Raw genomic sequence first — 8,999 nt, 5'->3', positions numbered from 1 at the left:
CTGCAGGCACCTCAATCCGGGAAAACATCCAGCATCATCGAATACGACGGCTCGGTCATGTGCTACGCATTCCAAAACACCGTCTGCCGGGAGGAGTGTTGCTGTCCGTGCCTCCTTCAGGATAGCGCAAACCGCGAGGTGGACAGCACATGACTTTGCAAAAGGGCGTGAAAGAGATCACAAAGAATTTGGGTGTTGTTGGTTTTGTTCGACTTCCAGGATGGGGTCCCCGTGACCCCGTCTGTGTTTGGCTGGAGACGTTGCAAGAAATGGCGGCTAATCGATGTCAGTGGCGTTCGTGCTGTCAGTTTCTTTCCAGATTGTCTGATTGAGCGGTTACCGTTGCAACTCCAACCGCACCTCAGTATGCTTGACATAGGCCAGCACTAGGTCCCCTCCCTCACCCACTCTGTCCATTCTCTTCACTGTAGGGCTTTTAATACAATTATATATATATAAACGAACTTTATGGTTTTGCGGCAGTGAAGCATCAGTGCAAACACTGATGTTGCTGTCATTGATGATGATGATGACGATTGTGTTCCGGCTTGTGTGTTGTCACCAACTCACTCTTAGAAACTATTTTACACCCGAATGCACCATAATAGCGACATCAGTGAGTAACCACGTTTCACTGTACACAATGATTCTGAGGTTTTCCAGCACTGCCACTCCCTCCACTTAATCCTCCACGCTTACGCTTTTCGCATCAGCCTGAGCTCAACAATCCGAGGCTACAAGTCTTCAGCGGGGGGTTTATGCTTTAGTTCAAACTGAGCAACCGCGCTGCTTCATCAGATCCGTTTTCCGTTTTCTCGTTTTCCGCAATTGGCAGTTATATTGTCGTGTATCAGGCAGAATGCCACACATTTTGCTATTACTTGTGTTGTTTTGCCCTATTTTCAAAATCTACTCTCTAAATTGGATAAAGTCGATGCTGTCTATTTGCACACTCAAACACTTTTTAGCCTAAACTATAAGGCTTCCGAAGTTGTGACTTTAACGGGAGTTAGCCTAATCCATTCGCACCTTCCAGTGGCATACTGCTCGTAGCATTTTAAGTGAGCGAAATTTCAAGGTCACGGACAATTTCCGTTTGCATTTTGTTACCGGTTTACGTTATATAGGATACGAAATCGCAATTTGGCGTATTTTGGCGTTCTTCAGTGTTCATCGAGAGTAAAAATAAGAATAGGAATAAAAAATCTGATGCTCCACACTCCTCATATTTAACGCCTGATATGATTTTGTTCGACGAACCCGTTCACAACACATTTTCTCATGGATCCCAAATTCCATTAAGCACAAAAATGTTAGGCAACAGCATGAACTGCGCGGTGACGATGCGAGAGCCATCGGCGAATGATCCCCTTTCCGAGATATGCATAACTAGCCTATGGGTAATACAACGTCACGAGATAGATGCAGGTATCAGTTCCGTCGTAAATATGACGCTCTATAGACGGAGAACGACATAAAGCTGTTGCCATGATGACGGAGCCGTTGTAACTCATCCCGAATACTTGTTGTAACCGCTAGACCCTCGTTTATGTGCAATGCCGATTATCAGATATCACCTATGCACAGTAACATAATCCAATGGCCAACGGCGGTCTTTCATACCCTTAACTATACACGATGCCGCTCATCTTTGCTACCCATGGTGAACATGCGAGCCGGTAAAAGTAACTCCTCGACCAAACGTGAGAGCCTAACCTGGTGGTTTGTCGTGCTCATTTCTGCACTCGATATCGCATTGCTTGGCTACTTTTCGTACCTGTTAGGCCCGTGCCATGTGCGGCGTTGATTAATCGATGGCCTAACTCAACCTCATATTCACAACTGTACGCGGTGTTACCAATCTTGGCTACTTTTTGAAACTGCTAGGCTAGTGCCTCTATGCGATGCTGATTATTAGGCCTCAACTATGCGCACTGTCCTAATCTGACGTCCAACGATGACCCGTCCTGCCCATAACTGTGCACGCTCTCGCTTGTCTGCTACCTATAGTAAACACCAGGCCAGTATCTACGCGGGCCGATAGAAGTGAGGCGTGATATCTTAATCTAACGACCAACGACGGCCCGTCGCACTCGTAAGTGTAATCGATATCGCCTACCTTGGCTACTCATTGTAATTGCAAGGCCTGTGTCTATACGCAACGCTGAGTATGAGGCGGCAAACATGCTCAGCGGCCCAGTTCGTTGACCGACGACAGTCCGCCATACTCACAACTTTACCCGATGTCACCTGCCGCCGCTACTTATAGTAGCTGCCGGGCTCGTGCACATGCTCGTAGCTGACTATGATGCCCAAACTATACATATTTGACTAATCCAACGGCCGATGACGGTCCATATGTCGTCTACCTGCTAACTCCATGCCTAAAAACACACAACCAACTTTAACAACTCATGTTTCTATTTATTGGTTGCATCGGTACAAACATAATGTGTGGTCAATCCACTTCTCAGTTTTTTATTCGACAGGGTTCCTGAAAAAATTATAATCAATTACGACTTGTACACATCTTCCGCGATATCATATAAAACACAATCAAACAAGGTTATAGGGGTTAATTCTTTAGGTGCATGCTACATCCCCTTGTCCACACTTCCTGGTTGGCGTTCGCGCTGAACCTAGAGAATTACTGTTATAAAGGTAAACTCACCACTTGCTCAATTAGTCCGATTTGCGATAGCGAGGGAGCCTTGTACATCGATGATTCGATAGCGGGATTCGGGAACCATGTGCATTATTGGGCAAAGCGAAGTTGAAGATAAAGAGGGGTGTCCACTTGTCAGTCGTAAGACCAAGTGGTGTAGACTAGAGCTCCGAGATCCCAGGACCACACGCGTCCTCAAACGGGTGCGGCCATAGCGAAGGCCTGGTGAGTAGGCGGGTGCCTGATGTTAAATCCGCTCGTTTAGAGCACTAAAACCTAACTTCATTTGATTTCTGCTCTCAGAAACCGATAACATGTAGCTTGATAAAATCGGCAGCTCGGTCTCCTTCATCGAAACTCGTAGCCATCACATATTCAACCATATTAGAAAACTAACCAACAAGGAAAACTCTTATGGGTTTTATCCAACTCATCGTTCATGTCGAAGTATTGAACACCCATTTTCACTTCTGAAATCATGTCGACTATATCCGAATCAATGACCTGGTGAGATAGACAAACCTGATGCCATCCAACTGTCTCAGATAATAATGATGACCTAGATGGAGAGTGCAAGGACAATTTATTGGGTGGAAATCCCCGATGCACAACCGAAAAATCGATATGCAGTTGTCACCTTGCAGATTCGCGACACCGACCTACACGAGCTGTGATTTTGAGACAACCGTCGCCAAATATCCGAAAACGCCTTGTTTCCGCCTCTCAAACAGATCAGGTCTCATCCACTGAACAGAACAGCCCGTACTGCAGCCTGATACATAAGTTACTTGATATTCACGGATATACCGCCCTGACGCTATAATTGTTTTAAATTAGAAAACACGACCCCAGTGTTGCAAGTTCGTGCATTGACCCCATCTGTCACACTTCAATCAAAACTAATGCAGCTTTGAATATACATAAAACGCTGCGCAACACAACCTCTCCAGCCGGATCAGGAAATTGTCCGCAATCTTATGCAAGCTTTGTTCTACCTCTGGAGATTTCCTCGGCCAACAAAAATTATCCCTTCCTGAGAGCATTGCACATTTAAGCCAAATCATCTCAAAAATGACGTCCGTTACGGGACTGTCCAGAAACAGAAGTATTTCTGTGCAATGATGCCATGGCACTGTTATACCCAGTTTAATAACACACCAGCAGTTATGATCTTCCTTCTCTTAACCCTTCTCTTACCCTGTCTCACAAATGTTCCACTACCTGAAACTACAAACGAACTCACGATTTACTCTGACTATAATCTTATGCTCACGCCTGACGGTAGGCCCCCACCTGTTAGAACAAAGATGATTATGATGACGTGACGCTTTGTGATTACAAAGTGCACACCAGTGGACAGAATGACTTTGGTCATCTCACACAAAACATGATCCTTTTTCTCCCCTTCGCAGAAGTATTCTGTGCAATGATGCCATGGCACTGTTATACCCAGTTTAATAACACACCAGCAGTTATGATCTTCCTTCTCTTAACCCTTCTCTTACCCTGTCTCACAAATGTTCCACTACCTGAAACTACAAACGAACTCACGATTTACTCTGACTATAATCTTATGCTCACGCCTGACGGTAGGCCCCCACCTGTTAGAACAAAGATGATTATGATGACGTGACGCTTTGTGATTACAAAGTGCACACCAGTGGACAGAATGACTTTGGTCATTTCACACAAAACATGCGCCTTTTTCTCCCCTTCGAAGACGGGAACAATGTCTGCATACTCCAACTCGACAACATTTCTGCCGGAAGACATTTGAAAACCGGGTCCGGAAGACATTTCAACGTTCGTCTCGTTATCTCATCTATTACGAAATTAAGTGGGATTGTCCGACCCTTCTGCATCTTCTGTCCACGACGATGCAAAAGAATGCACGTTTGACAATTGTCACTTCAGCCGCATGCTCTCTCCCCAAAATATACTCCTTCTGCGTGATGAACCTCGTAATCTGCCCTCTGCAGTAATAGAAGTGAAAACTGATTCCGAGCTGAATTTTCCCTGGCTGTGGCATGCATCCAGAGAAATCACCCCATCAACCGAAGTATACATTAATGGGAGAGGAAAGGATGCTACGAGACTCACCAAATACACGTGATAGGACGCCTCAGAAGCAACTGGTTTTGCAAAGCTCCATGCTTTCTTTAGGCTGGAACAGTTCCATTCTGAGGTCAACTCATCATACAAACAGTCAACACCGCCAAATGCCTCTGATCTAATGTCCTGCAACTTCTAAGCTACCTTAGTTGCCCACAATCTGGCCAATGCACGTCCCTTACACTCACGTGCGTCGTCACCAGTTTGCATCGACTGCATACCTATTACCTGCACGTAAATATCGATTACCGTTTTTGAAATCGAGCGGTGTCGCCTTATTGAAGTTGTTGGGAATTGTGACAACTTTTGACTGTCTGTTATTACGCGAGATATTCCAACTCACATCATAGTGCTTTCTGGCAGACCTTTCGGACATCTTTGTCTATTCTGAGTTCCAAAATGTAGGCACGGCTTACGCGAGATATTCTAACTCACATCATAGTGCTTTCTGGCAGACCTTTCGGACATCTTTGTCTATTCTGAGTTCCAAAATGTAGGCACGGCTTTGCTATTGCCTTGTTTGAATGGCAACAACGAACCACCACGAACCCCCAATAGACCCAAAACAATCCTTACTATAACGACAACCATAACCGGCTCATCCAAGTTGTTCAGTTACGGGGCTGTCCACGAACCGAAGTACGGCGTCGCAATGACGGTACCACAACTACCCTACCAAGTCTGACGGCTTGCCCGTAGTTCGCCACATCTCTAATATTTCCCGAACCAGCGTGTTACCCAGAATACCGTTTCAGTTCGTTTAATTTGTGCAAGGAATTGAAAGAAGTGGCCATTTCATTGCACCATCTGCTTGTGCAGCCCACAAACCCAATGGTCTAACCAACGGCAGTATTGGTGGCCTGGTATATCGTGAAGAGCAAACGTTGCCTCAAGCTAGGTATGAAAAACTTACCAACTGTGACGACTTCCTTGGCTTCTGCGGTACGGCTGCCGCAAACATAGTTTCATATACATGTTGCGAATGGCCGCCCAAATTTGAGTATGCCCGAACATAATGTGCAGGATTATTGTCCAAGTCGTTTGGAAGTTACTTTCAAATCTAATACGTAAGTAAACACGCGAAGAAACCAGCTCTCCCACAAATTTTCCCACCGTTTTCGTAGAGACGATGGACGAAGCCACCTGCAGCAATAAAATACAAATTCCGCGCCCACAGTGGACCCCGAGTTCGTTTAAACGACTTCTAATAAAGCTGCAGCCACATGAAAAGATCTTAGGCACCCAAATAATTACCATCAAATGCTTGAACATTATGTTAAATTTTTCCTTTTTTGAACCACGGTTTCAGAGAACTTTTGGGTGTGCTCCTAGGACGAAGCAATAATGTTCACTGTTCATGACACCATCCATTGTCCGCGCAATCTGTCGTATCCACAAACACCGCCAGACATGCTTTTATTCTCACTGCAACAGCATGATCCTGTCCAATAATATGCCATATACCAGTTGGGGATAAACATTATTATCAATATAAAATGGATTTTGTGTGGGCGTAACGTGAGTGAGCAGGGTGACGTAAGCTGAGCTAGCCACCGGTAGCTAAGGATACGATGTTTTTCCAAGGTTTAGCTGCGCGTGGCTTTGGATGAGACGAAGGTGCTTGTGCTGCCTATCTCTCGTGGAGATCTCTTGCAAATGGCACGCTGTGGGCCAGGGACTAAAACTAGGTAACGGTGTTTGAGGGATTTAATAAGGACCAAGACTGAGTGGTGTAGGGCGACAGATTTATTTATGTACCATGCGGGGTGTGGTGAGATTTGTCGACGGAGGGTGAAGGGTGGAATTCGCGGTGTTTTGAGGGAGAGCGCTTTGAGATTCCGGGCTTTATCATCCGTGCATTCGAAACTGGTTTCGTTTTTCCATCGTGCAAATTCGAGACAATTCTTTCAGTGTTCCATGTATTTACAGATCACACACGTGCCAGTGATTGAATTTTCTCACTCTAACATAACAATTACGTGATAGCTTCTGTTATTTTGAAATCACCTATTTTGCACAGATTTTCAATCACGGCATTAATCAACACACTGCTGTCTGCAGTCATCGATGGGCCATAACAGATGTGAGCAAAATGGCCGCCTGTCGAGAGTAAGACGCGGTATGCAATGGCACACCTGAAAAGTCTGGCGGCACTTAAATGCACGTGTTGATAGGACGACCAGGCAAGCCAAGGGGCTGACTCTCCTGACCCGTTTGACTTTGTCGTCTGCCTCTACATTAAAAAGGCAATGCATACGGCAACAAAGAAGAGAGCCAACAGAAGTGAAAACAAATCCCCTGTTGAATTAACGAGACCAATGTGAGTGTTCCTCTTTGATCGAGATACCCGACGCACAAGTGGTGCAGACAAAAAGGACGTAGCGACCGGGACGAAAGTTGATAAGCCACTTTCTTCGCTGAACGAGTACCTTGCGCTATCCATCCCGGACACCCTGTCTGCGAAGAATGCCATCCAGCTTTCTGATGCCGGAATAAGACCGTTTGGTGAACGGGCGCAGAGCAGGGACAGTATGCTGATCATCTGGGGGTCAGATTCCGGAGGAATCCCGCCAACGACAGTTGCACAGTCGCTCCTTGATAGTGCGCTCTTAAAGCCTGACCACAATCGCTTCACGCAGAATGGTTACGTCAGAAATGAAGCAAGCGAACACTTGGGCGTCTAGTCACTCTTTCTTCCGTATCTGTCGCAGAGGAGATCTTGGAGCGGGCTGTCAGCATTCAAAACCCTACCCAACGATCAGGCGTCTATTTGAGGATCGCCCTCTAGATGACCGAAAGCCGGGACACAGAAGTTTCCGGGAATAGGTGTAGAACGGGATTCCGCTTGGTGCCAGTTTAGCCAACCCTTAACTTATGGCGAAACCGATTGTAGTTATAGCTCCTTAGGCTCTTGAAAGCCGCGTTTCCGGTCAGCAGTTCCTACTGAACCACTACAGACCACTCGACTACCACTGGGAGCGATGCACTGGATGAGGCAAAACTAACGCAAAAGCCACGCCCAAAGTGCATAGGACTACCAGTGGTTCCGTTCTTAACAGTCGGCAGAAGTGATGCACCGGTGAACTCCGCACCCAAGTCAAAACTTGTGAGGTGGACTGGGTCAGGTGTGCGGGAACAAGCGGCGAGGCCTACTGGCAAATCGAACATGCACGTCGACCTTGAGTTTGGGGATGCTGCAACAACCAGATACCCAGTGATATTGTGAAACTGCCTATCTCCAGCTCCACTCCGGCAAATATGGCTTCGTCGTCGCCCAAAACCCCTGCAGCTAAAGCCACAAACCAGACCATAACAAACCGGAAAATCCCTCGTGCACCCATTTATCCACGCTGATCGCGGGCAACTCCGGTGTCCGCACGAAAGAAAATCGACTGCAGCCAAAGAATCCGCATAGCATTTGCCAAATATAAAACTACTGACTGGCTTCAAGAAGCAGTCCTCTGCGAAAACGGGGCCCATCGGAGCGCCGCCGAAGGAGTTACTTCGAACTGCTGCCACTCAGTTCTCAAGGTCCCACTGAGACACTTTCCCCATCAAACCGCGCCAACCTGCCCAAGAAACAAAAAAACGGACACGAGTTTTCCTCAAATCCTTGATCAACAGCAAATCTGGCGTCCAAAAGGCGATGTCGAAAGAGCCTCAAGTAGCCATGGGTTAAAATTCCCGGAAAAACTTCGTCCACCAAAGGTAAAAGGTTCCGGGTAAACCGGGCTCCCACAGGGCGAAAGAAACCCTGCAAACGAAAAGCGCGTTTCAGAGGCCACCACGACAAGAGTCAGACGAGCATACCCCAGAAATCCGTTTCGAGCCTTGGACTCGTGCGACTAAAAACTCCGCCAACTTCCCCGGTCAGATAACTCTCGGTCCCTCACCCTCGGAGGCATCAGAGGCGGTGGTGAAATGTTCATCCACAAACTGGCTAAGCCCTTTCAACAAAATTTGCGATAGCAAACAGTTGACCTGTTATGAGGAGCCTTCCATAATCGCACCCACAGAGACCTGACTCACACCAGATTTCTCTGAGGCGGTTATCACAATGGACTGCTACTCTGTTCTTCGAGTTTACTCGAAACAAGAGAGGGCTCATGGGGTTTCTTTGTACTTATATGCGGCCCTGCCCATCTCGATTGTCCTTTCTGATACCACTCCTGCACCTTTTTGTGACGCACTGTGGATCCAGATCCCCGTAGGCTGGTCCGAT

Source organism: Opisthorchis viverrini (assembly GCF_000715545.1).
Source record: "Opisthorchis viverrini unplaced genomic scaffold opera_v5_11, whole genome shotgun sequence".
NCBI classification, from domain to species: domain Eukaryota; kingdom Metazoa; phylum Platyhelminthes; class Trematoda; order Opisthorchiida; family Opisthorchiidae; genus Opisthorchis; species Opisthorchis viverrini.
The sequence above is the reverse complement of the archived record's forward strand: the minus strand, read 5'-3'. Positions refer to the sequence as shown.